Raw genomic sequence first — 27,544 nt, 5'->3', positions numbered from 1 at the left:
AAACATCAGTTCATAGGGAGTATAACCAGTCACATCGTTTTGAGTGCAGTTGTAGGCATGCACCAAAGGCTTCACAAACTCCTTCCAGCATGACTTCTTTTTGGTTTCAAGAGTGCCCAACATTTGGAGAAGGGTTCTATTGAATCTCTCCACTGGATTTCCCCTTGGGTGGTATGGAGTAGTTCTCACCTTGCGTATGCCTGCTATTTGACACAGCTCTTTGATCAGGCGTGACTCGAAATCTGGTCCTTGATCGCTGTGCAGTCTTTCTGAAATCCATAATGTACTAGGAAGTTTCCCATAAACATCTAGCCACAGTCTGCGCTTTCTGGTTTCGGGTTGGTATAGCCACTGCGTATTTGGTGAAGTGGTCTGTAATGACTAATATGTCTTTGGTGTTACTCCTATCCGGCTCTAAGGACAGAAAGTCCATACAGACCAACTCCAATGGTCTGGTAGTTTTGATGTTCACCATTTCAGCTGCTTTTTCTGGGAACGCTTTCCTCACGTACACATCTCTCACATGTTTTAATCTTCTCTTCCACAGACGATGACATCTTTGGCCAAAAGAATCTAGTCCTTACCAGGTCAAGAGTCCTTTCCATGCCCATGTGCCCCATATCATCATGGAGACTCTTCAGCACAGTTCCTTGCAAGGCCACAGGTAAGGCTAATTGATAAAGTGTGCTTCCTTGATCTTGCCTCTTCCGGTAAAGCAGTCCATCTCTTAATTCTAACCGGTTCCATTCCCTTGTCCACAAGGTAGCAGAAGGAAATTGGTCCTTAGAAGTGGTAAATTTCTCATTCTTCTCCAAACAATCAATGATGACTCCGATGTCAGGATCTGCCCTCTGTTGCTTCCTCATCTCCTCATTGGACAAGTAAGGAATAACTGGCAGACCATGCGCATTCTCCTGTTCAAACTCATCAGGTAGAACGTCTGCATGCAGTGCTAAAGACTCGACTAGGGCAATGGAAGGACTGAACAATCTGCTGTCATCCGAGAACTCTCCAATTTGATGTCTGTCACAGATGGCTTTTATGACTTCTGGCAGAATAACAGAATCATCTGCTCCCGATTCATCTAAATGATGAAGGGTAAACTGTTTTATCCTCTCCCTCTCTTTCTGAGATGTAAGGTCATCTAAAAGCCCTCCATGTGGACGTCTAGAAAGCCCATCTGCATCACGATTTTGACTTCCAGCCCTGTACTGGAGCTTGAAATTGTAGGTGAACAGACTTGACAACCAGCGATAACTGGTAGCATCCAGTTTTGCAGAAGTCAGAATGTAGGTCAAAGGGTTGCTATCAGTTACAACCACAAATTCTGCTCCATACAGGTAATCGCTGAACTTCGATGTCACTGCCCATTTAAGAGCTAAAAATTCTAGCTTGTGAGCTGGATACCTGCTTTCACTCCTAGTCAACCCTCTGCTTGCAAATGCAATCGCCCGCATCTGTCCTTCTTGCTTCTGATACAAAGCTGCCCCGAGCCGGTGGTACTGGCGTCAGTATGCAGAATGTAAGGAGCGCTGGATCTGCAAATCCCAAGACAGGTGCAGAAGTGAGTTTCTCAATGATCATGTCGAAGGCTTGTTGACAGGGCTGATCCCATCTGTCCCCAAATTCTTTTCTTGGGTCGAGGTATTGTCTACTTTTATTCCTTGTCTCAGACCCTTTTTAAGAGGTGGGTACCCTACTGTGAGGTCATTTTAGGGTTTGATTATCTTAGAGTAATCCTGAATGAACCTCCGGTAGTATCCAGAAAACCCCAGGAAAGATCTTAATTCCTTGAGGTTCCTAGGTCTTGGCCAGGTTTTAAGGGCCTCAATTTTCACGGGATCCGTTTCCACTCCTTTTCGGATACAGTATGACCAAGGTATCGAACAGAGGTCTGGAAAAACTTGCACTTCTCCGGTGACAGTTTTAGTCCATATTCCTTGAGCCGTTTTAGAACGTGCATCAGCCTTGACTCGTGCTCTTCCAAACTTTTAGAGAAAATTATCAGATCGTCGATGAAGACCAACACCTCCTTCCTATTCAAATCACCCATACACCGTTCCATCAGTCTTTGAAACGTACTTGGGGCATTGGTAATCCCCTGGGGCATCCTATTAAACTCCCAGAACCCCAGGGGACACACAAATGCAGTCTTACACTTGTCACTTTCCTCCATCTCAATCTGATAATATCCCGACTTTAGGTCAAGGACAGAGAACCATTTTGAACCTGTCAACACTGAAAAGACTTCCTCTAAATTTGGCAGGGCATAAGCATCTTTGATGGTTTGTGAATTGAGCTTCCTGAAATCAATACACAGGCGTACAGAATTATCTTTCTTCCTCACAACCACAATGGGGGAAGCAAAGGGAGATTCTGACTCTCGGATGATTCAGCAGCTAATAAATCCTGCAAATGTTTCCGTACTGCATCAATGTCCTGAGGATGTATGGGTCGAGGCCTATGCTTGAAGGGGTCTCATCATCAAGCTTTATATGGTGAGTGACTTTGTCTGTATGTCCATAATCTAAGTCATGCAAAGCAAAAACTTCAGGCATGGAATTCAATTGATCTTTTATCCGTTTTTTCCATTCAGGTGTCAAGGGAGAATCTCCGAAGTCAACATTAAGATTGGAACAAGCAGGTAGTTTTTATTCACAGTACTGGAATCCGTTTGCTCACTCTTCACCACCTCTTGCACTGCACGCATTTCAGCAATTATAGTTCTGGGATGGATTGTAATGTCAGTCTGGGTTTCATTTCTTAGCACTACTGTTAACGGGTGTTGCCTCTTGAGGGTAAGGTATGTAAACAGCTGGCAACCCGCAACCCACCAGGTAAGGCAGGTGAAGTTGGTGCCTCTAAAGCTACCCATCTCTCAACTGGAGGACAGTTGATCAGAACATGCCCATCAAGGACAACTGTACATCCAGCAGGTACTAACTCTGGAACCAGTCCCTTGTATTTCACCCAGCCTACTATATCAGCATTGGCTTGTCTTTGTCTTGCTTCCAGAACCCTTTGCACAGCACGGTACCCATGGGAGTTAGATGGAGGGAAGAACACTGGTTGCTGGACATAGTTACAGTAAAGGGCGTCTAATGAATTAGTGCCAATCAGAACTTGGGACGTGCTCATTAAGTCTGGAACTATTAGGGCTAGTGTAGGTACCGCTGCCTCTGTTCCCAGAAACTCTCTGGGAAACTTTAGAGTGATTTCCACATATCCGAGATAAGGCACCCTTTGTCCATTCGCCCCTTCCACTTCCAGCAGTGTATCCAATGACTTAAGAGGACAATCTGACAAATGTTCTTCATAAAATGACCAGGAACTGTGGTTACCTGAGATCCTGTGTCCAGAAGACAAGAAGCTCTTGTGTCACCAACAGTAATCTGGGCAGTGCACTTCACTCCTACTAAACCTCTTGGCAGGTTCTTCAAGGGAAATGTGTCATTGGTATTTTGGGTGAACAAATGTTTAGGTTTCTTAGGGCAATTCTTTGATTGTCCAGTCTCTGTATGCCCCTCTACAGAGACCATTCCCCGTTAAAGGTTTCATAGCTGCAGTGTGGTGGGCATCCCACTCGCGCTTGTCGCTCCCTTAGTCTACGTCTTTTCTCTGCAACTTTACTGGGATCAGGAGCGTCCGTACAGCTGCTGGCAAGATGGCCATCTTCCCACATCTGAAACAATACCCAGGGCGAGGTCTGCTATCAGGCTGTCTACCATCTCTAGCCCACTCGATTGAGCTTGGCTCAGCTAACGGTGCTGGGTGCGACTTTTGGACTGAGGGAACTTCTCAGGATGATTTCTGTACGTCACAGGAGCAGTCATTTGAACTTTCAAGTCAGCGATCTGTCTCTTTAAATCGGCAATTTCAGTTACTTCCCCATCACTCTTAATTTTTGAAGTGGCTGCAGTTTGCATGGCTGTAATCTGGCCCTGTAACTCAGTGACCAGTTTTCTCAGTGCACTCACCTCATCTGGTTTGGCATTTTTAGCCTTATCCTTCTGGCATGAATGTTTTTGCAGGGCAAAAACTTGAGCTTGGAGTTCACAGACTTGCTTTGTGAGAGATGTGTCAGCTTGGTCATCTTGCATGTCACATGGATGTGCAGCTATCTGGTGATTTGACAGTCTAAATTTTGAAGGGGCAAGACAGTGTTTGTTTAGCCCTAGATGTTTCCTCATTCTCTCTTCCTTGGAAGCATTCTTATCTTCTTCTGTGCGGATAAGGACTACTAATTCTGCAAATGAGGGAGGATTGACTTTTCTCCTTTCTAGCTGGAGATCAGCAATGAGGGCAGCGTCCCAACACCCGTGACAGAACTGCTTAAGCAGACAGTGGTCTCTCTCACTTTCAGATATTCCACCTCGTCGAATAGATATACTCAAGAGAATCTGCAATCTGTGCAGGTAAGTTGAGGGCTTCTCACCATTGTTTTGGAGAGTGCTCATGAACCTGGCTAGTAACTCGTCTCCATCTTCTACAGAGCCATATACAGACTCCAACAACTCCAGATATACTGCAGGTAGGCTGTTAGGTGAGACATGTTTAACGATATCCGCTGCTGGGGGAAGCAGGCTATCAAGAATTTTCCTTGTCCTGTGTAGGTCAGAAATAGAAGGATCTGTCAGTAGAAGATCGACACTTGCACGCCAGGTGTCAAAGTCAGGTTCGTTAACAGGTCATGGACTTTTCGGAGAAGGACCTGAGACGGAAATGGGTGTGATGTAAGGGAGCAGTGTCATTGGTCGGACAATGTGCTCTGCCACTACCTTTTGTATGCTGGGAGGATCAATTAACTCCATGGTAAGTGGTGAATGGGATGACAAAGTGACTGTGGGGTTGGAAGTACCAGGGCTAGGCTTTTCCTTGGACAGGTTTTGTGTGTTCGTGGATTCAACATTGTGTGATGGCAAGTTTCCTGATGAAAAAGCAGCTATTTGTTCAGTGGTCACACTGTGTGATACGGATGGGAAAACGGTCCACCTGGTGAGCCAACTGTGCTGCTGTCACGCATGTGTGAATCTGCTGTGTTTGGGCACTGAGGTGTTTCACTTAGAAGAGTTGATGGTTCAGCGAGAGAAGGGCCGAATTTTATCTTCAGTAATTCTGTCTGGAGTATTTCCTCTATCGATTTTCCACTAATACTAGCCATGTTTTGCAATTCTTCTAGATACCCCTTAGCACTGTCACTAGCAACTTGAGGGTAAATGCAGCTTAAAGCACGCACAACAAAAGTGATACTGGGGTTTGACATACTAACCACTGATAGGGGCAAAAGGGCATCAGTGTTTTCATTGCAGAGTTATAGGTAAACTCTATGATAGCATGACGATGAAACTCACAGTCTGGGTCATCAATGAGAAGATTTCGACTAATGCTGCCATATCTCAGCAGAAATGACTCTAATTCTGCGTCTGACTCAGTCAAAGCGTTAAACCACCAACAATTACTGCGTTTGCAATGTTTACCTTCTCTGTCTTTATGATATCCATGATGTTAAAATGCTGCCCAACACGTTATCTTTCTAGTGAACTCAGCTGCTATAATCAGTCACTATTGTTGCAATCTCTCTCCTGGCTGGCTCGCCACTTTTTGTCTGTAACCCGTGACACCCAAATTTTGTATAACTTGTCTCTCAATGGACCAGTAATTTCAGAAGTGTAGATTCGTCCTAAGAGAGAGAATTTGCAACAGCAGTGAACACACAGACACAAGATTTAAGGTAAGAATTGAAGGAAATTTGTATTTTAACAATGAGCAAAACAAAAATAAAAATAAAATAAGCAACCTTTACAAATTAAACAGAATAAATGTACAATCAGTCATTCAAAGACGAGTATGTTCAACCTTGATGTTCTTTCAACAGGATTGTTCAAAGGGTCCGATTAACGGGCGGCTCGCCAGTCCAACTTTTCCGTTACACACAGTTGAGACGATTCACACTCCAGGAAGGGTTCACACTTCACTCGATTCGCAGATAAGCGGACTGTATTCTGTGGCTGAACATCAGCAAGACATCACACAGAACAAACCCAAGAAGAAGAAAAAAACCCGGCCTTGAAAACACAAGGCAAAAAAAAAACAATTAGCACTTTACAATGTATGCATTATTTCAGTTGACATTTTTTCTTTTAAATAAACAACCATTTATATCAATTTACATGCCTCTGTGTACTAAACCTCTTTGTGTCACTTATTTGGCATTCTTTTTTTTTTTTTTTTTTTTTTTAGCAAAAGCATTTCAATCAATTGGACAGTTATCTTGTTTAATGAAAAAAACGTTAATGTTGGAATTTCTACCGAATTACCATTATTTTTGTCTCCATTTTAATCTTATGTCTCATTCCATCATTTTTACCAACAAAATAAATGGTTCATTTATGAAACAAAAAAAACTTTAAACAATATCATAATGAAAATAACACTGAATAACTGAAAATCATATCAACTCACCAAGGAAACTCAGTCTAATGTACATATAAGGAAGGAAAATCCTGATGGTAACTGGTTGAAGATGCACTCTCAACCGTGATCCGCTTTTTTTATGTTAATATTATGCTAACGCTAAAATCGCGTCATTAACAGGCGTTTAGAAGATGAATCAAAATGTTTCTACGGGTTACACAAGTACGTGGTTTTTTTATCTCACTCATGCATAATGATATACAAATGTTTTACGTACTTTTACATCTCTTGTACTCACTTAAGAAGCACTAAATTTCCCGGAGCAGTAATGGACGTCTGCTCTCGGCTCAAGTTCACGGAGAAAAGAAAGATCCAGAACACTATGCGTTGCAAACCTGCCGCGATCGCGTCACGACGATATTGACGTCATGCAAAAAGCGATTTCATTGGGACGCCACTATCCTAATCCTGCATATTTTACTTTTATTTTTTTTTTCATAAATAGTTAATGTAATTAGGCATATATTTTATTCTGGCAGTGTTTTTTTTTTTCTTTTTTTTTTTTTACTTCACATCGATCATATAGTTTGCTGTTTGTTCTATGATTCTGCCTCTGCTACTACTCACTAGTAAGCTGGGTTACACCTTCTTAGAGTGAAAAACCTTTTATCTGGGGGCCAATTCTTTACAAAAAATACTGGAGCTTGTGCTGTGCTCTGTCTGGGAAAATTGGACACCTTCACAGCAAATTGACAAGCTGCGTGAAATCCAGACACGTGTCAAAGCAGACTTGCTTGAGTTCCTGCTCTAACCTACTTGGAGATAAAAGCCTTCTTAGATTGAAAAACCTTTTATCTGGGGGCCATTTCTTTACAGATAGCAATAAAGACTGTGCCTGTTTCCACCCGGTTTCGAAGGGAGGACCTTTCGAGTGTGAGGCGAACATGATAACCACTACACTATGGAAACTTATTACTCCTTCTCAGCCATGATTTACCTGGAACGTCGCAAAGACTTTAGGGATTCTCGCAAAACAAGAAGCAATGTTTCTGCTCGGGTTTCGAACCGAGGCCCTGTCACGTGTCAGGCAAACGTGATGACCAGTACACTACAGAAACTCCTGGAGCTTTACTTGTGCTCTGCCAGGGAAAATTACACACCATTATAGGAGATTGACAAGCTGCGTGGAATCCACATGCGTTTCACAGAAGACCTCCTTAAGTTCACGGCAGGAGCTCCAGAAGTGCTTTTTGAGAATCCACAGTGGTCATTTCTTTTGTGCTTTGTTGAAAATTACTTGAATATTAGCACAGACTCTGCTGGCCTGGCAGTTACCACAGCATAGAGTGACTCAATATTTTTCTTCACTAATGTAAAGAAAGACCTTCACAGATTAGAGCAGCAAAAAAACCTTTTACCTTTGCTCTGTCAAAGAAAATTGGACAGCTTCACAGCAAATTGACAAGCTGCGTGAAATCAACACACGTGTCAATGCAGACTTCCTTGAGTTCCTGCTCTAACCTACTTGGAGATAAAAGCCTTCTTAGATTGAAAAACCTTTTATCTGGGGGCCATTTCTTTACAGATAGCAATAAAGACTGTGCCTGTTTCCACCCGGTTTCGAAGGGAGGACCTTTTGCGTGTGAGGCGAATGTGATAACCACTACACTATGGAAAGAATTATTCCTTCTCAGCCATGATTTACCTGGAACGTCGCAAAGACTTTAGGGATTCTCGCAAAACAAGAAGCAATGTTTCTGCTCGGTTTTGAACCGAGGCCCTTTCGCGTGTTAGGCAAACGTGATGACCAGTACACTACAGAAACTCCTGGAGCTTTACTAGTGCTCTGCCAGGGAAAATTACACACCATTATAGCAGATTGACAAGCTGCGTGGAATCCACATGCGTTTCACAGAAGACCTCTTTAAGTTCACGGCAGGAGCTCCAGAAGTGCTTTTTGAGAATCCACAGTGGTCATTTCTTTTGTGCTTTGTTGAAAATTACTTGAATATTAGCACAGACTCTGCTGGCCTGGCAGTTACCACAGCCTAGAGTGACTCAATATTTTTCTTCACAAATGTAAAGAAAGACCTTCACAGATTAGAGCAGCAAAAAAACCTTTTACCTTTGATCTGTCAGGGAAAATTGGACAGCTTCACAGCAGATTGACAAGCTGTGTGAAATCCACACACGTGTCAAGGCCGACTTCCTTGAGTTCCTGCTTAAACCTACTCAGAGTTAAAAACCTTCGTAGCGTGAAAAACCTTTTATCAGGTGGCCATTTCTTTACAGAAAATACTGGAGCTTGTGCTGTGCTCTGTCTGGGAAAATTGGACACCTTCACAGCAAATTGACAAGCTGCGTGAAATCCAGACACGTGTCAAGGCAGACTTCCTTGATTTCCTGCTCTAACCTACTTGGAATTATAAGCCTTTGTAGCGTAAAAAACCTTTTATCAGGTGGCCAATTCTTTACAAAAAATACTGGAGCTTGTGCTGTGCTCTGTCTGGGAAAATTGGACACCTTCACAGCAAATTGACAAGCTGCGTGAAATCCAGACACGTGTCAAGGCAGACTTCCTTGAGTTCCTGCTCTAACCTACTTGGAGATAAAAGCCTTCTTAGAGTGAAAAACCTTTTATCTGGGGGCCATTTCTTTACAGATAGCAATAAAGACTGCCTCTTTCCACCCGGTTTCGAACCGAGGACCTTTCGCGTGTGAGGCGAATGTGATAACTACTACACTATGGAACCTTGTTTTCACTTTTCTGCCATGATTTACCTGGAACGTTGCAAAGACTTAGGGATTCTCGCAAAACAATTAGCAATGTTTCTGCTCGGTTTCGAACCGAGGACCTTTCTAGGCGAACGTGATGACCACTACACTACAGAAACTCCTTGAGTTTTACTTGTACTCTGCCAGGGAAAATTACACACCATCATAGCAGATTGAAAAGCTGCAAGAAATCCACATGCGTTTCACAGAAGACCTCCTTAAGTTCACAGCAGGAGCTCCAGAAGTGCTTTTTGAGAATCCACAGTGGTCATTTCTTTTGTGCTTTGTTGAAAATTACTTGAATATTAGCACAGACTCTGCTGGCCTGGCAGTTACCACAGTCTAGAGTGACTCAATATTTTTCTCCACACCTGTAAACAAAAAGACGTTCACAGATTAGAGCGGCAAAAAAACCTTTTACATTTGCTCTGTCAGGGAAAATTGGACAGCTTCACAGCAGATTGACAAGCTGCGTGAAATCCACACACGTGTCAAGGCAGACTTCCTAGAGTTCCTGCTTTAACCTATTCAGAGTTAAAAGCCTTCGTAGCATGAAAAACCTTTATCAGGTGGCCATTTCTTTACAGAAACTACTGGACCTTGTGCTGTGCTCTGTCAAAGAAAATTGGACACCTTCACAGCAAATTGACAAGCTGCGTGAAATCCAGACACGTGTCAAGGCAGACTTCCTTGAGTTCCTGCTCTAACCTACTTGGAGATAAAAGCCTTCTTAGAGTGAAAAACCTTTTATCTGGGGGCCAATTCTTTACAAAAAATACTGGAGCTTGTGCTGTGCTCTGTCTGGGAAAATTGGACACCTTCACAGCAAATTGACAAGCTACGTGAAATCCAGACACGTGTCAAAGCAGACTTGCTTGAGTTCCTGCTCTAACCTACTTGGAGATAAAAGCCTTCTTAGATTGAAAAACCTTTTATCTGGGGGCCATTTCTTTACAGATAGCAATAAAGACTGTGCCTGTTTCCACCCGGTTTCGAAGCGAGGACCTTTCGAGTGTGAGGCGAACGTGATAACCACTACACTATGGAAACTTATTACTCCTTCTCAGCCATGATTTACCTGGAACGTCGCAAAGACTTTAGGGATTCTCGCAAAACAAGAAGCAATGTTTCTGCTCGGGTTTCGAACCGAGGCCCTGTCGCGTGTTAGGCAAACGTGATGACCAGTACACTACAGAAACTCCTTGAGTTTTACTTCTACTCTGCCAGGGAAAATTACACACCATCATAGCAAATTGACAAGCTGCGTGAAATCCAGACACGTGTCAAGGCAGACTTCCTTGATTTCCTGCTCTAACCTACTTGGAATTATAAGCCTTTGTAGCGTAAAAAACCTTTTATCAGGTGGCCAATTCTTTACAAAAAATACTGGAGCTTGTGCTGTGCTCTGTCTGGGAAAATTGGACACCTTCACAGCAAATTGACAAGCTGCGTGAAATCCAGACACGTGTCAAGGCAGACTTCCTTGAGTTCCTGCTCTAACCTACTTGGAGATAAAAGCCTTCTTAGAGTGAAAAACCTTTTATCTGGGGGCCATTTCTTTACAGATAGCAATAAAGACTGCCTCTTTCCACCCGGTTTCTAACAGAGGACCTTTCGCGTGTGAGGCGAATGTGATAACTACTACACTATGGAACCTTGTTTTTACTTTTCTGCCATGATTTACCTGGAACGTTGCAAAGACTAAGGGATTCTCGCAAAACAATTAGCAATGTTTCTGCTCGGTTTCGAACCGAGGACCTTTCGCGTGTTAGGCGAACGTGATGACCACTACACTACAGAAACTCCTTGAGTTTTACTTGTACTCTGCCAGGGAAAATTACACACCATCATAGCAGATTGAAAAGCTGCAAGAAATCCACATGCGTTTCACAGAAGACCTCCTTAAGTTCACGGCAGGAGCTCCAGAAGTGCTTTTTGAGAATCCACAGTGGTCATTTCTTTTGTGCTTTGTTGAAAATTACTTGAATATTAGCACAGACTCTGCTGGCCTGGCAGTTACCACAGCCTAGAGTGACTCAATATTTTTCTTCACTAATGTAAAGAAAGACCTTCACAGATTAGAGCAGCAAAAAAACCTTTTACCTTTGCTCTGTCAGGGAAAATTGGACAGCTTCACAGGAGATTGACAAGCTGTGTGAAATCCACACACGTGTCAAGGCCGACTTCCTTGAGTTCCTGCTTTAACCTACTCAGAGTTAAAAGCCTTCGTAGATTGAAAAAAACATTTTATCAGGTGGCCATTTCTTTACTGAAACTACTGGAGCTTGTGCTGTTCTCTGTCAAAGAAAATTGGACAGCTTCACAGCAAATTGACAAGCTGCGTGAAATCAACACACGTGTCAATGCAGACTTCCTTGAGTTCCTGCTCTAACCTACTTGGAGATAAAAGCCTTCTCAGAGTGAAAAACCTGTTATATGGGGGCCATTTCTTTACAGAAACTACGGCAGCTTGTGCTGTGCTCTGTCAGGGAAATTTGGACAGCTTCACAGCAAATTGACAAGCTGTGTGAAATCCACATACGTGTCAAGGCAGACTTGCTTGAGTTCCTGCTCTAACCTACTTGGAGATAAAAGCCTTCTTAGAGTGAAAAACCTTTTATCTGGGGGCCATTTCTTTACAGATAGCAATAAAGACTGTGCCTGTTTCCACCCGGAAAACCTTTTGCGTGTGAGGCGAATGTGATAACCACTACACTATGGAAAGAATTATTCCTTCTCAGCCATGATTTACCTGGAACGTCGCAAAGACTTTAGGGATTCTCGCAAAACAAGAAGCAATGTTTCTGCTCGGTTTCGAACCGAGGCCCTCTCGCGTGTTAGGCAAACGTGATGACCAGTACACTACAGAAACTCCTGGATCTTTACTAGTGCTCTGCCAGGGAAAATTACACACCATCATAGCAAATTGACAAGCTGCGTGGAATCCACATGCGTTTCACAGAAGACCTCTTTAAGTTCACGGCAGGAGCTCCAGAAGTGCTTTTTGAGAATCCACAGTGGTCATTTCTTTTGTGCTTTGTTGAAAATTACTTGAATATTAGCACAGACTCTGCTGGCCTGGCAGTTACCACAGCCTAGAGTGACTCAATATTTTTCTTCACAAATGTAAAGAAAGACCTTCACAGATTAGAGCAGCAAAAAAACCTTTTACCTTTGATCTGTCAGGGAAAATTGGACAGCTTCACAGCAAATTGACAAGCTGCGTGAAATCAACACACGTGTCAATGCAGACTTCCTTGAGTTCCTGCTCTAACCTACTTGGAGATAAAAGCCTTCTTAGAGTGAAAAACCTTTTATATGGGGGCCATTTCTTTACAGAAACTACTGCAGCTTGTGCTGTGCTCTGTCAGGGAAATTTGGACAGCTTCACAGCAAATTGACAAGCTGTGTGAAATCCACATACGTGTCAAGGCAGACTTGCTTGAGTTCCTGCTCTAACCTACTTCGAGTTAAAAGCCTTCGTAGCGTGAAAAACCTTTTATCTGGGGGCCAATTCTTTACAAAAAATACTGGAGCTTGTGCTGTGCTCTGTCAGGGAAAATTGGACACCTTCACAGCAAATTGACAAGCTGCGTGAAATCCAGACACGTGTCAAGGCAGACTTCCTTGAGTTGCTGCTCTAACCTACTTGGAGATAAAAGCCTTCTTAGAGTGAAAAACCTTTTATCTGGGGGCCATTTCTTTACAGATAGCAATAAAGACTGTGATTGTTTCCACCCGGTTTCGAACCGAGGATCTTTCGCGTGTGAGGCGAACGTGATAACCACTACCTGGAGCAGGATCGTCTGTGTTTCGCGGTCCAATCGCCGAGCTCGCTTTCCATTTTGACAATGGACGAACGGCCAACCGCGTCGCTTGAGAATGGACGGGAGCCAATCAGAGCGCGAGCTGTCCATTGTTGGGGAGCCAATCAGAGCGCGAGCTGTCCATTGTTGGGGAGCCAATCAGAGCGCGAGCTGTCCATTGTTGGGGAGCCAATCAGAGCGCGAGCTGTCCATTGTTGGGGAGCCAATCCGGTCGCTCGCTATCCATTGTGTTGGGAGCAGACTTTACGCAGTCCTGAGGAAAATTGACAGATTTCAATATCGACAGAAGAAAATTGCATAATTCGACAAAGTAAGTATTAAATGTTTTTTTCCTCTCCGTTTGCTATGTTTTTGAGCTGATAATTCATTACGCTTTTAGTCCGTCGTTCATGTTTTTGCGTTTAAAAACTATGACTTCAGAAACGACTTTTGAACATCTTCTCTATAATTACAATTTGCCTTTAATCTTATTTATTACATTCCATTTAGTCGTTTTATATCTCGGAAAAAGCGTTACAACTGTCATTAAATTCCCCGGGGAAATTCAAAATGATTTGACTTGAGTGACGTGTGGTGTAGTAACCATGACGTGTTTTGTCGTCGCGTTGTTTGCCTTTAATCTTAGTTATTACATTCCATTTAGTCAGTTTGCAACTGTATAAACAAAGTTTTGCTATACATAAAAATCTGAATGAAAAAACAACGTGACGCTTGTAAACATTTACCATGTGCAATATTTACTATAGTGGAAGTGTAGTAAAAGTGTTTTGTTAGCATAGTTTCACAAGATTTTTAAAAGTTTATTTTGGGTAAAAACAATCATTTTACATCAAAGTTTGTTGTTTTGCTATAGTGTGAATGTAGTAATCCTGTTTTGTGTTTGCAGATTGATTACTATTTGTATAAACACATATGCAAGTGCTAAACATAATCATTTTAAATGACAAAGGAAAGTAATACATCAATTAACCATAGATATATAAACGCGTGCAGTTACAAAAAGTGTAGTTACTATGAAGAAACATACGTTTAACCACAGTTTTGAACTGAATTAACAATGCTTTTTATTTTTAATGTCATTATTACACACTAAATCTAGTAACTAACATAACAGTAAATTGGCATAATCGGATGTAACTATTCAAACTAAACAAAACTAATCTTACCTCTATTGTAAGCGCATTTAGTAATAATAATGTTCAAATACTGTATAATTGAAGTGTAACACTTTAAAAACAAGGTTTATTTATTATTTATTTGTAGTAAAATAATTTTCATTTGCTGTAATGAGTGCCATTATTTAGTTACCTTGAATGTGTGTGTGTGTGTGTATATATATATATATATATATATATATATATAATTGTATCATTATAAACAGATTGAAATTGTCTGTGTAGTTGTCTAGTACTTGCAAAAATGCACATTATTTAGAGTTATTTCCAAATTATGTTTAGATGAGTACCAAGCCAAAGACCCACAAGGCCATGGGTGATGGCGAGTGGATGACCAGGTTGAGGGCTTTGCAAGCTCTGGTGCATGGCCTTCTGGAGGCAACAGACCAGCACCACGGCAGCGGACGTGGTATGACCTCTACCAGAAGGTAAAGTTACCAGTATCTCATTACATTGTACGGAGGTGAATCAAAAATTTCACAAAATTTACTGGTATTCCTATCCTTGTGACGACACAATAACGTGATAAATACCAGGTGAACACAAACACACACGGACACGGACACACATGCGCGCACACACACACACAAAGTACATAATAGACTCCAATTAAACTGTATAATAAAAAAAATTATGAACATAAAAGTCTTGTTACATTTGTAAATTTCAGATCACAAAGAAGCTGGCGGCCATGGACGGGGACAGCACTCTGGGTAACCTCCAGGGCATTATATACTGCCCTCTGTAGAGACACTACCAAAGGAGCAGTGGTTGGAGAATATTAAAAAAACTAAATAAAAAAAAAAGAAACTTTAAAGAAGGTTTTATTTATGTGTATAGTTTTATTTATTTTTTTTTTACAGAAGAGAAATGGAAACTTTATTTATGATGTTTATTTATGTGTAAAGAATATAAAAAGTTTCATTAATCTGTATAGCTTTGTTTTTGTTTGTTTTTTTTCCGAGAGGCATGGTAACTTTTATTTTATTTTTGTTTTTATTTATGTTGAAAGAATGCACAAGACATTTTATTTACGTGTATAGTTTTGTTTTTGTTCGTTTATTTGTGCCAAGAATGCACAAGTGTCATGGATATTTTTAAGGTTTGTTCATGTTCTGTTCTTTCTGTTGTTTTTGCAATGAATAATTGGCTATGACTAATTGAAAAATAATAAAATGGTCCTGATTACATAACTCTCTTTTCCATGTTTTACTTTTCTACATTTTCATTCAAAGGTTATAGACATTTTTAAAAATTCAGAGAAATTTTAGGATTGTTTCAGAAATAAACAGACTATTTATACTGTTTTATTTAGAAAATAGCTGCAGTAGAAGTATAATTTAAATTAAAAGTGAAAAACTGAACTGAAGAGAATATTGACAATCAGCAACATAAAATTAATAAAAGGTTTATTGGCAATTTCAGAAAAATTTGTAGCATTAAGTAACGACTTTTATTCCTGGCAGCAGCGGGATTCGAACCAGGTACCTCGTGATCAACCGTTCTCCCTCACAAATGAATAAAACAACAGGAAAACGTTTTTTAAAAGCAATTTATTGCAAACAAACACTTACAAAAACATTGCTTTGGCGCGCACAAAGGGGATTAGAGCCACTTTCCTCCTCATTTTCCTCTTTTTTCGCCTTTTTCTCTTCTTCCCCCTTCTCCCCCTTCTTCCTCGCCTTCCATTTCTTCCCCCTCTAACAGACTATTGTTCCCCTACCTCTCTGATTGGCTCCCCAACAATGGACAGCTCGCGCTCTGATTGGCTCCCCAACAATGGACAGCTCGCGCTCTGATTGGCTCCCGTCCATTCTCAAGCGCGCGACTGCGGTTGGCGTTCGATCCATTGTCAAAATGGAAAGTGAGCTCGGCGATTGGACCGCGAAACACAGACGATCCTGCTCCAGGTAGCGCCATCCACTTTTCAGCCTGCTTTGTCCTCAATGTGAAGCCTGATCTCCATAGTCGTGGAAGATGCTGGCCCTGCTGCAGGGCCAGCATCTTCTAAACAATGCTCTCATCTTATTACTCAAGATTGTTCTTAAAGAAACGTGAAAAGAACGCGCATTTTTGAAAAGACTCAAAACTTACAAAATAGCTCTTTAAAGTGAGGATAGCCCCACATCTCTCTTAAATGCCAAAGAATAAGAACCAGTTAATTCAGCAAATGGGTTACTTCAAATTGGTTGTCTCTGAGCCCAAACGGCCCTAGCTAGGGTTACATGGTGTAGTGGTTAGCCCTCTGGACTCTGTTTTAGACCCTGTCTGAAGAATCTTTTGGCAGCAGTCAGTCAAAAACGCTTTCAGGGGTGCTTAGATTGGTTGCCGTCATGCGCAGGCTTTCTCTGTAGGGAAGTGAGCTTAAAAGAGCGGACCCAAGCTTGGAGAATGCCGGCATCGATCCCACTACCTCTCGCATGCTAAGCGAGCGCTCTACCATTTGAGCTAATTCCCTTGCTTGGCTACAGACATGTCCAAACATTGCCTTCGCAGAGCGACGTCTATTTTAAGGGGCTTGAATCTGTGAATTGACGCAAATGAAATTGGTGAATTAACCGAGATATTGTGCTTTAGTTTAAGGGGTACTGAGGCTTACTACGGGAAGCTGTTTTGCCACCCAGGATCGCTAGCAACCATCAAGTTTTCGGTCAACTGGGCCGAAGCGGCAAAAGTGCAGTCATGTGGGACTCCAGGCTCAGCACTGAAAAACCCCATCCACTTTTCAGCCTGCTTTGTCCTCAATGTGAAGCCTGATCTCCGTAGTCGTGGCAGAGTGTTCGCCTGCATGCAGAAGAGAAAGGGCTGTGTTATTTTTTTTTCTTTCTCCTCCCTCTCTGCCCCGGACCAATGCTTCCAGCCCTTCTCACCACTGAGGCTCAGTGGCGTAACCGTGATCGTATAGTGGTTAGTACTCTGCGTTGTGGCCGCAGCAACCCCGGTTCGAATCCGGGTCACGGCAGGCTTTTGCCAACAGGCAACGATCTTCTCTCCCATGTATTTTTGCCACCTCATCCGGTGCTGGTGCGAACCTTGCCAACTACGGATGGCGATTGCCCTTTGACTTTAGTATTTGGTGCCGATAATTGTACCTTCCACGGTCTTTGCTCTCTCTTCTGCAATTCCGTTTTTGCAGGCTTCACCTCGGCGCTTTGTGGATACGTTATATTCTAACAAGTAACAAGCCGGCAGATTGAGTCGGAGCCTGGATAGCTCAGTCGGTAGTGCATCAGACTTTTAATCTGAGGGTCCAGGGTTCAAGTCCCTGTTCGGGCGCGAGGCAATCCTATTGATGGCGGCCTCCATATCCCTAGCTCGGCACACCCGAGTCAGCTCGTTGGGAAAGAGTGCTCATGAAGTCAACTGAGTGAGTCTCAGTTCTCCTAGTTGGTACCGCTGTTCCTCCTGCTGCAGGGCCAGCATCTTCTAAACATTGCTTTCATCTTATTCCTCAAGATTGTTCTTAAAAAAATTTTTTAAGAAGAATGCACATTTTCAAAAGACTCACAGCTTTCCAAATAACTCTTTCAAGTGAGGATAGCCCCACACCTGTCTTAAATCCCAAATAATAAGAACCAGTTAATTAAGTAACTGGGTTAGTTCAAATTAGTCGTCACATTTTGGCATAGTAAGAACAGCAGCTACATGTAGTACATAGGGTTACATGTTTTAACCTGCTCAGTGTGATTTGATGTATTTTTGAATTTTACCATGTTTCCATGTGGTCTTGGCCATTTTCTTCCTCTTACGCATTTGGACGTGTGTACATGTGACTGATCACATGACAGGAAACAGGAAAAAACAGTATAAAAGAGGCAGCATGGCAAGCAAACAGCCTTTCACTTTACAAATCTGCTGGCGATCACCATTTCTGGACTGTGGTGTTTTATTCGGACTTATCTTTGTAGATTCAAGCACTTGGAACATCACTTGGATTGCATTATACACGGCTGGAAAGCGTGCGGTGCTATGGAAACCCCCCCCAGTGGGACCCCTCTCTACTCGGTGTTGCAGTAGTCGTGGCCGAGTGGTTAAGGCGATGGACTAGAAATCCATTGGGGTCTCCCCGCGCAGGTTCGAATCCTGCCGACTACGCTTTTGCGTTCCGCCCGCTGCATTGCATAAACAAGTCGCGGGACTTTTTGAATCCCTTGGACTGTAGCACGCCGTCATCTTCAGTGGTCAGTACCCTGCGTTGTGGCCGCAGCAACCCGCTTCAATCCGGGTCTCGCCGTCTTTTGCCCTCAGACTCCTATTTGCCACCTCACCCTTCAGCTGGACATTGTGTCTGAAGCTCGCTGGCGGTCTATTCTGCTTTCTTCCTGCAGTCAACGGACCTGGAAGGCAGCAGGTCGGGTGTAGTCGTGGCCGAGAGGTTAAGGCTATGGACTTGAAATCCATTGGGGTCTCCTGCGCAGGTTCGAACCCTGCCGACTACGAGTTGCGACCAATTGCATCTTCCACGGTCTTTGCTCTCTCTTCCACAATTCCTGTTTTGCAGGCTGAACAACGGCGCTTTGTTGATACGAGTATCAAGTTGGTGGTCTGAGCCCGGGTAGCTCAGTCGGTAGAGCATCAGATTTTTAATCTGAGGGTCGAGGTTCAAGTGCCTGTTTGGGCGAAAGGCAGTCCTATGGATGGCGGCCTCCTGCTGCAGGGCCAGCATCTTCTAAACAATGCTCTCATCTTATTACTCAAGATTGTTCTTAAAGAAACGTGAAAAGAACGCGCATTTTTGAAAAGACTCAAAACTTACAAAATAGCTCTTTAAAGTGAGGATAGCCCCACATCTCTTAAATGCCCAAAGAATAAGAACCAGTTAATTCAGCAAATGGGTTACTTCAAATTGGTTGTCTCTGAGCCCAAACGGCCCTAGCTAGGGTTACATGGTGTAGTGGTTAGCCCTCTGGACTCTGTTTTAGACCCTGTCTGAAGAATCTTTTGGCAGCAGTCAGTCAAAAACGCTTTCAGGGGTGCTTAGATTGGTTGCCGTCATGCGCAGGCTGTCTCTGTAGGGAAGTGAGCTTAAAAGAGCGGACCCAAGCTTGGAGAATGCGGGCATCGATCCCACTACCTCTCGCATGCTAAGCAAGCGCTCTACCATTTGAGCTAATTCCCCTTGCTTGGCTACAGACATGTCCAAACATTGCCTTTGCAGAAGCGCGTCTATTTTTAAGGGGGCTTGAATCTGTGAATTGACGCAAATGAAATTGGTGAATTAACCGAGATATTGTGCTTTAGTTTAAGGGGTACTGAGGCTTACTACCGAAGCTGTTTTGCCACACAGGATCGCTAGCAACCATCAAGTTTTCGGTCAACTGGGCCGAGAAGCGGCAAAGTGCAGTCATGTGGGACTCCAGGCTCAGCACTGAAAAACCCCATCCACTTTTCAGCCTGCTTTGTCCTCAATGTGAAGCCTGATCTCCGTAGTCGTGGCAGAGTGTTCGCCTGCATGCAGAAGAGAAAGGGCTGTGTTTTTTTTTCTTTCTCCTCCCTCTCTGCCCCGGACCAATGCTTCCAGCCCTATAGTGGTTAGTACTCTGCGTTGTGGCCGCAGCAACCCCGGTTCGAATCCGGGTCACGGCAGGCTTTTGCCAACAGGCAACGATCTTCTCTCCCATGTTTTTTTGCCACCTCATCCGGTGCTGGTGCGAACCTTGCCAACTACGGATGGCGATTGCCCTTTGACTTTAGTATTTGGTGCCGATAATTGTACCTTCCACGGTCTTTGCTCTCTTCTGCAATTCCGTTTTTGCAGGCTTCACCTCGGCGCTTTGTGGATACGTTATATACTAACAAGTAACAAGCCAGGCAGATTAAGGCCGGAGCCTGGATAGCTCAGTCGGTAGAGCATCAGACTTTTAATCTGAGGGTCCAGGGTTCAAGTCCCTGTTCGGGCGCGAGGCAATCCTATTGATGGCGGCCTCCATATCCCTAGCTCGGCACACCGAGTCAGCTCTCAGTTGGGAAAGAGTGCTCATGAAGTCAACTGAGTGAGTCTCAGTTCTCCTAGTTGGTACCGCTGTTCCTCCTGCTGCAGGGCCAGCATCTTCTAAACATTGCTTTCATCTTATTCTCAAGATTGTTCTTAAAAATTTTTTTAAGAAGAATGCACATTTTTCAAAAGAAACAAGTCGCTGGGACTTTTTTGAATCCCTTGGACTGTCTGCGCCGTCATCTTCAGTGGTCAGTACCCTGCGTTGTGGCCGCAGCAACCCGCTTCCAATAGGGTCTCGCCGTCTTTTGCCCTCAGACTCCTATTTGCCACCTCACCCTTCAGCTGGACATTGTGCCTGAAGCTCGCTGTGCGGTCTATTCTGCTTTCTTCCTGCAGTCAACGGACCTGGAGGGCAGCAGGTCGGTGTAGTCGTGGCCGAGAGGTTAAGGCGATGGACTTGAAATCCATTGGTGTCTCCCGCGCAGGTTCGAATCCTGCCGACTACGGCTTTGCGACCAACTGCATCTTCCACGGTCTTTGCTCTCTTTCCACAATTCCTGTTTTGCAGGCTGAACAACGGCGCTTTGTTGAATCGAGTATCAAGTTGGTGGTCTGAGCCGGGTAGCTCAGTCGGTAGAGCATCAGACTTTTAATCTGAGGGTCCAGGGTTCAAGTGCCTGTTTGGGCGAAAGGCAGTCCTATCGATGGCAGTCTCCTGCTGCAGGGCCAGCATCTTCTAAACAATGCTCTCATCTTATTACTCAAGATTGTTCTTAAAGACACGTGAAAGAACGCGCATTTTGAAAAGACTCAAAACTTACAAAATAGCTCTTTAAAGTGAGGATAGCCCCACATCTCTCTTAAATGCCAAAGAATAAGAACCAGTTAATTCAGCAAATGGAGTTACTTCAAATTGGTTGTCTCTGAGCCCAAACGTGCCCTAGCTAGGGTTACATGGTGTAGTGGTTAGCCCTCTGGACTCTGTTTTAGACCCTGTCTGAAGAATCTTTTGGCAGCAGTCAGTCAAAAACGCTTTCAGGGGTGCTTAGATTGGTTGCCGTCATGCGCAGGCTGTCTCTGTAGGGAAGTGAGCTTAAAAGAGGCCCAAGCTTGGAGAATGCGGGCATCGATACCACTACCCTCGCATGCTTGGAGCTCTACCATTTGAGCTAATTCCCCTTGCTTGGCTACAAACATGTCCAAACATTGCCTTCGCAGAGCTCGTCCTATTTTTAAGGGCTTGAATCTGTGAATTGACGCAAATGAAATTGGTGAATTAACCGAGATATTGTGCTTTAGTTTAACTGGGTACTGAGGCTTACTACGAAGCTGTTTTGCAACCCAGAATCGCTAGCAACCATCAAGTTTTTCGGTCAACTGGGCGAGAAGCGGCAAAGTGCAGTCATGTGGGACTCCAGGCTCAGCACTGAAAAACCCCCATCCACTTTTCAGCCTGCTTTGTCCTCAATGTGAAGCCTGATCTCCGTAGTCGTGGCAGAGTGTTCGCCTGCATGCAGAAGAGAAAGGGCTGTGTTATTTTTTTTTCTTTCTCCTCCCTCTCTGCCCCGGACCAATGCTTCCAGCCCTTCTCACCACTGAGGCTCAGTGGCGTGCCGTGATCGTATAGTGGTTAGTACTCTGCGTTGTGGCGCAGCAACCCCGGTTCGAATCCAGGTCACGGCAGGCTTTTGCCAACAGGCAGCGATCTTCTCTCCCATGTTTTTGCCACCTCATCCGGTGCTGGTGCGAACCTTGCCAACTACGGATGGCGATTGCCCTTTGACTTTAGTATTTGGTGCCGATAATTGTACCTTCCACGGTCTTTGCTCTCTCTTCCGCAATTCCGTTTTTGCAGGCTTCACCTCGGCGCTTTGTGGATCGTTATATACTAACAAGTAACAAGCCGGCAGATTGAGCGGAGCCTGGATAGCTCAGTCGGTAGAGCATCAGACTTTTAATCTGAGGGTCCAGGGTTCAAGTCCCTGTTCGGGCGCGAGGCAATCCTATTGATGGCGGCCTCCATATCCCTAGCTCGGCACACCGAGTCAGCTCGTTGGGAAAGAGTGCTCATGAAGTCAACTGAGTGAGTCTCAGTTCTCCTAGTTGGTACCGCTGTTCCTCCTGCTGCAGGGCCAGCATCTTCTAAACATTGCTTTCATCTTATTCCTCAAGATTGTTCTTAAAAATTTTTTAAGAAGAATGCACATTTTCAAAAGAAACAAGTCACTGGAGAATCCCTTGAAATAACGTCATCTTCAGTGGTCAGTACCCTGCGACTAGAAATCCATTGGGGTCTCCCCGGCGCCAGGTTAATCCTTGTGGCCGCAGCAACCCGCTTCAATCCGGGTCTCGCCGCGTCTTTTGCCCTCAGACTCCTATTTGCCACCTCACCCTTCAGCTGGACATTGTGCCTGAAGCTCTTCCACGGTCTATTCTGCTTTCTTCCTGCAGTCAACGGACCTGGAGGGCAGCAGGTCCGTGGCCGAGAGGTTATGGCGATGGACTTGAAATCAGGTGTCTCCCGCGCGCAGGTTGAACCCTGCCGACTACGCTTTGCGACCAATTGCATCTTCCACGGTCTTTGCTCTCTCTTCCACAATTCCTGTTTTGCAGGCTGCTGTGGCGCTTTGTTCGAGTATCAAGTTGGTGGTCTGAGCCGGGTAGCTCAGTCGGTAGAGCATCAGAATTTTAATCTGAGGTCCAGGGTTCAAGTGCCTGTTTGGGCGAAAGGCAGTCCTATCGATGGTGGCCTCCTGCTGCAGGGCCAGCATCTTCTAAACAATGCTCTCATCTTATTACTCAAGATTGTTCTTAAAGAAACGTGAAAAGAACGCGCATTTTTGAAAAGACTCAAAACTTACAAAATAGCTCTTTAAAGTGAGGATAGCCCACATCTCTCTTAAATGCCAAAGAATAAGAACCAGTTAATTCAGCAAATGGGTTACTTCAAATTGGTTGTCTCTGAGCCCAAACGGCCCTAGCTAGGGTTACATGGTGTAGTGGTTAGCCCTCTGGACTCTGTTTTAGACCCTGTCTGAAGAATCTTTTGGCAGCAGTCAGTCAAAAAACGCTTTCAGGGGGTGCTTAGATTGGTTGCCGTCATGCGCAGGCTGTCTCTGTAGGGAAGTGAGCTTAAAAGAGCGGACCCAAGCTTGGAGAATGCGGGCATCGATCCACTACCTCTCGCATGCTAAGCGAAGCGCTCTACCATTTGAGCTAATTCCCTTGCTTGGCTACAGACATGTCCAAACATTGCCTTCGCAGAGCGACGTCTATTTTTAAGGGGCTTGAATCTGTGAATTGAAGCAAATGAAGTTGGTGAATTAACCGAGATATTGTGCTTTAGTTTAAGGGGTACTGAGGCTTACTACCGAAGCTGTTTTGCCACCCAGGATCGCTAGCAACCATCAAGTTTTCGGTCAACTGGGCCGAGAAGCGGCAAAGTGCAGTCATGTGGGACTCCAGGCTCAGCACTGAAAAACCCCATCCACTTTTCAGCCTGCTTTGTCCTCAATGTGAAGCCTGATCTCCGTAGTCGTGGCAGAGTGTTCGCCTGCATGCAGAAGAGAAAGGGCTGTGTTATTTTTTTCTTTCTCCTCCTCTCTGCCCCGGACCAATGCTTCCAGCCCTTCTCACCACTGAGGCTCAGTGGCGTGCGTGATCGTATAGTGGTTAGTACTCTGCGTTGTGGCGCAGCAATCCCGGTTCGAATCCGGGTCACGGCAGGCTTTTGCCAACAGGCAACAATCTTCTCTCCCATGTTTTTGCCACCTCATCCGGTGCTGGTGCGAACCTTGCCAACTACGGATGGCGATTGCCCTTTGACTTTAGTATTTGGTGCCGATAATTGTACCTTCCACGGTCTTTGCTCTCTCTTCCGCAATTCCGTTTTGCAGGCTTCACCTCGGCGCTTTGTGGATACGTTATATACTAACAAGTAACAAGCCGGCAGATTGAGCGGAGCCTGGATAGCTCAGTCGGTAGAGCATCAGACTTTTAATCTGAGGTCCAGGGTTCAAGTCCCTGTTTGGGCGCGAGGCAATCCTATTGATGGCGGCCTCCATATCCCTAGCTCGGCACACCGAGTCAGCTCGTTGGGAAAGAGTGCTCATGAAGTCAACTGAGTGAGTCTCAGTTCTCCTAGTTGGTACCGCTGTTCCTCCTGCTGCAGGGCCAGCATCTTCTAAACATTGCTTTCATCTTATTCCTCAAGATTGTTCTTAAAAAATTTTTTTAAGAAGAATGCACATTTTCAAAAGACTCACAGCTTTCCAAATAACTCTTTCAAGTGAGGATAGCCCCACACCTGTCTTAAATCCCAAATAATAAGAACCAGTTAATTAAGTAACTGGGTTAGTTCAAATTAGTCGTCACATTTTGGCATAGTAAGAACAGCAGCTACATGTAGTACATAGGGTTACATGTTTTAACCTGCTCAGTGTGATTTGATGTATTTTTGAATTTTACCAGGTTTCCATGTGGTCTTGGCCATTTTCTTCCTCTTACGCATTTGGGCGTGTGTACATGTGACTGATCACATGACAGGAAACAGGAAAAAACAGTATAAAAGAGGCAGCATGGCAAGCAAACAGCCTTTCACTTTACAAATCTGCTGGCGATCACCATTTCTGGACTGTGGTGTTTTATTCGGACTTATCTTTGTAGATTCAAGCACTTGGAACATCACTTGGATTGCATTATACACGGCTGGAAACGTGCGGTGCTATGGAAACCCCCCCCAGTGGGACCCCTCTCTACTCGGTGTTGCAGTAGTCGTGGCCGAGTGGTTAAGGCGATGGACTAGAAATCCATTGGGGTCTCCCCGCGCAGGTTCGAATCCTGCCGACTGCGCTTTTGCGTTCCGCCCGCTGCATTGCATAAACAAGTCGCGGGACTTTTTTGAATCCCTTGGACTGTATGTGCGCCGTCATCTTCAGTGGTCAGTACCCTGCGTTGTGGCCGCAGCAACCCCGCTTCCAATCCGGGTCTCGCCGTCTTTTGCCCTCAGACTCCTATTTGCCACCTCACCCTTCAGCTGGACATTGTGTCTGAAGCTCGCTGGCGGTCTATTCTGCTTTCTTCCTGCAGTCAACGGACCTGGAGGGCAGCAAGTCGAAGTAGTCGTGGCCGAGAGGTTAAGGCCATGGACTTGAAATTCATTGGGGTCTCCCCGCGCAGGTTCGAACCCTGCCGACTACGAGTTGCGACCAATTGCATCTTCCACGGTCTTTGCTCTCTCTTTCACAATTCCGTTTTTGCAGGCTGAACTGTGGCGCTTTGTTGATACGAGTATCAAGTTGGTGGTCTGAGCCCGGGTAGCTCAGTCGGTAGAGCATCAGACTTTTAATCTGAAGGTCCAGGGTTCAAGTGCCTGTTTGGGCGAAAGGCAGTCCTATCGATGGCAGCCTCCTGCTGCAGGGCCAGCATCTTCTAAACAATGCTCTCATCTTATTACTCAAGATTGTTCTTAAAGAAACGTGAAAAGAACGCGCATTTTGAAAAGTATCAAAACTTACAAAATAGCTCTTTAAAGTGAGGATAGCCCCACATCTCTCTTAAATGCCAAAGAATAAGAACCAGTTAATTCAGCAAATGGGTTACTTCAAATTGGTTGTCTCTGAGCCCAAAAGCCCTAGCTAGGGTTACATGGTGTAGTGGTTAGCCCTCTGGACTCTGTTTTAGACCCTGTATGAAGAATCTTTTGGCAGCAGTCAGTCAAAAAACGCTTTCAGGGGTGCTTAGATTGGTTGCCGCCATGCCCCATCCACTTTTCAGCCTGCTTTGTCTCTGTGAAGCCTGATCTCCGTCAACTGGGCGGCGGCAAAGTGCAATGTGGGCGGGCAGAGCCTGATCTCCAGCCTGCATGCATGCAGAAGAAAGGGCTGTGTTATTTTTTCTTTTTTCTCCTCCCTCTGCCCCGGACCAATGCTTCCAGCCCTTCTCACCACTGAGGCTCAGTGGCGTGCCGTGATTTTTATAGTGGTTAGTACTCTGCGTTGTGGCGCAGCAATGGTGGTTCGAATCCGGGTCACGGTGCTTTTGCCAACAGGCAGCAATCTTCTCTCCCATGTTTTTGCCACCTCATCCGGTGCTGGTGCGAACCTTGCCAACTACGGATGGCGATTGCGCTTTGACTTTAGTATTTGGTGCCGATAATTGTACCTTCCACGGTCTTTGCTCTCTCTTCCGCAATTCCGTTTTTGCAGGCTTCACCTCGGCGCTTTGTGGATCGTTATATTCTAACAAGTAACAAGCCGGCAGATTGAGCGGAGCCTGGATAGCTCAGTCGGTAGAGCATCAGACTTTTAATCTGAGGTCCAGGGTTCAAGTCCTGTTAGGCGCGAGGCAATCCTATTGAGGCGGCCTCCATATCCCTAGCTCGGCACACCCGAGTCAGCTCGTTGGGAAAGAGTGCTCATGAAGTCAACTGAGTGAGTCTCAGTTCTCCTAGTTAGTACCGCTGTTCCTCCTGCTGCAGGGCCAGCATCTTCTAAACATTGCTTTCATCTTATTCCTCAAGATTGTTCTTAAAAAATTTTTTTAAGAAGAATGCACATTTTCAAAAGACTCACAGCTTTCCAAATAACTCTTTCAAGTGAGGATAGCCCCACACCTGTCTTAAATCCCAAATAATAAGAACCAGTTAATTAAGTAACTGGGTTAGTTCAAATTAGTCGTCACATTTTGGCATAGTAAGAACAGCAGCTACATGTAGTACATAGGGTTACATGTTTTAACCTGCTCAGTGTGATTTGATGTATTTTGAATTTTACCAGGTTTCCATGTGGTCTTGGCCATTTTCTTCCTCTTACGCATTTGGGCGTGTGTACATGTGACTGATCACATGACAGGAAACAGGAAAAAACGGTATAAAAGAGGCAGCATGGCAAGCAAACAGCCTTTCACTTTACAAATCTGCTGGCGATCACCATTTCTGGACTGTGGTGTTTTATTCGGACTTATCTTTGTAGATTCAAGCACTTGGAACATCACTTGGATTGCATTATACGGCTGGAAGCGTGCGGTGCTATGAAACCGCCCCAGTGGGACCCCTCTCTTCTCGGTGTTGCAGTACCGCTGTGGCGAGTGGTTAAGGCGATGGACTAGAAATCCATTGGGGTCTCCCGCGCAAGTTCGAATCCTGCCGAAAATTTTTGCGTTCCGCCCGCTGCATTGCATAAACAAGTCGCGGGACTTTTTGAATCCCTTGGACTGTAGCACGCCGTCATCTTCAGTGGTCAGTACCCTGCGTTGTGGCGCAGCAACCCGCTTCAATCCGGGTCTCGCCGTCTTTTGCCCTCAGACTCCTATTTGCCACCTCACCCTTCAGCTGGACATTGTGCCTGAAGCTCGCTGGCGGTCTATTCTGCTTTCTTCCTGCAGTCAACGGACCTGGAGGGCAGCAGGTCGGTGTA

At 44.6% G+C, this 27,544-nt stretch overlaps 11 non-coding genes across 11 annotated transcripts; 7 read left to right on the top strand and 4 right to left on the bottom strand.

Moving 5' to 3' along the window:
• Nucleotides 1-8,166: 8,166 nt before the first annotated feature.
• Nucleotides 8,167-8,239, bottom strand: trnav-aac. The gene has a single exon. It is a non-coding gene; the product is annotated as a tRNA-Val (tRNA).
• A 1,927-nt stretch (nucleotides 8,240-10,166) lies between these two features.
• trnav-cac lies at nucleotides 10,167-10,239 on the bottom strand. Its single transcript has one exon. It is a non-coding gene; the product is annotated as a tRNA-Val (tRNA).
• Nucleotides 10,240-10,919: 680 nt separating this feature from the next.
• trnav-aac lies at nucleotides 10,920-10,992 on the bottom strand. The gene has a single exon. It is a non-coding gene; the product is annotated as a tRNA-Val (tRNA).
• Nucleotides 10,993-11,988: 996 nt separating this feature from the next.
• Nucleotides 11,989-12,061, bottom strand: trnav-aac. The gene has a single exon. It is a non-coding gene; the product is annotated as a tRNA-Val (tRNA).
• A 6,143-nt stretch (nucleotides 12,062-18,204) lies between these two features.
• trnas-aga lies at nucleotides 18,205-18,286 on the top strand. Its single transcript has one exon. It is a non-coding gene; the product is annotated as a tRNA-Ser (tRNA).
• Nucleotides 18,287-18,549: 263 nt separating this feature from the next.
• trnas-uga lies at nucleotides 18,550-18,630 on the top strand. The gene has a single exon. It is a non-coding gene; the product is annotated as a tRNA-Ser (tRNA).
• A 1,388-nt stretch (nucleotides 18,631-20,018) lies between these two features.
• On the top strand, nucleotides 20,019-20,091 carry trnak-uuu. The gene has a single exon. It is a non-coding gene; the product is annotated as a tRNA-Lys (tRNA).
• A 463-nt stretch (nucleotides 20,092-20,554) lies between these two features.
• On the top strand, nucleotides 20,555-20,635 carry trnas-uga. Its single transcript has one exon. It is a non-coding gene; the product is annotated as a tRNA-Ser (tRNA).
• Nucleotides 20,636-22,049: 1,414 nt separating this feature from the next.
• On the top strand, nucleotides 22,050-22,122 carry trnak-uuu. The gene has a single exon. It is a non-coding gene; the product is annotated as a tRNA-Lys (tRNA).
• A 2,776-nt stretch (nucleotides 22,123-24,898) lies between these two features.
• Nucleotides 24,899-24,980, top strand: trnas-aga. Its single transcript has one exon. It is a non-coding gene; the product is annotated as a tRNA-Ser (tRNA).
• Nucleotides 24,981-25,246: 266 nt separating this feature from the next.
• trnas-uga lies at nucleotides 25,247-25,328 on the top strand. Its single transcript has one exon. It is a non-coding gene; the product is annotated as a tRNA-Ser (tRNA).
• The last annotated feature ends 2,216 nt before the right edge of the window (nucleotides 25,329-27,544 follow it).

This window comes from Puntigrus tetrazona, chromosome 4 (assembly GCF_018831695.1).
Source record: "Puntigrus tetrazona isolate hp1 chromosome 4, ASM1883169v1, whole genome shotgun sequence".
Classification (NCBI taxonomy): Eukaryota; Metazoa; Chordata; class Actinopteri; order Cypriniformes; family Cyprinidae; genus Puntigrus; species Puntigrus tetrazona.
Note: the sequence above shows the minus strand (reverse complement) of the source record. Positions and strands in the feature narration are given on the sequence as shown.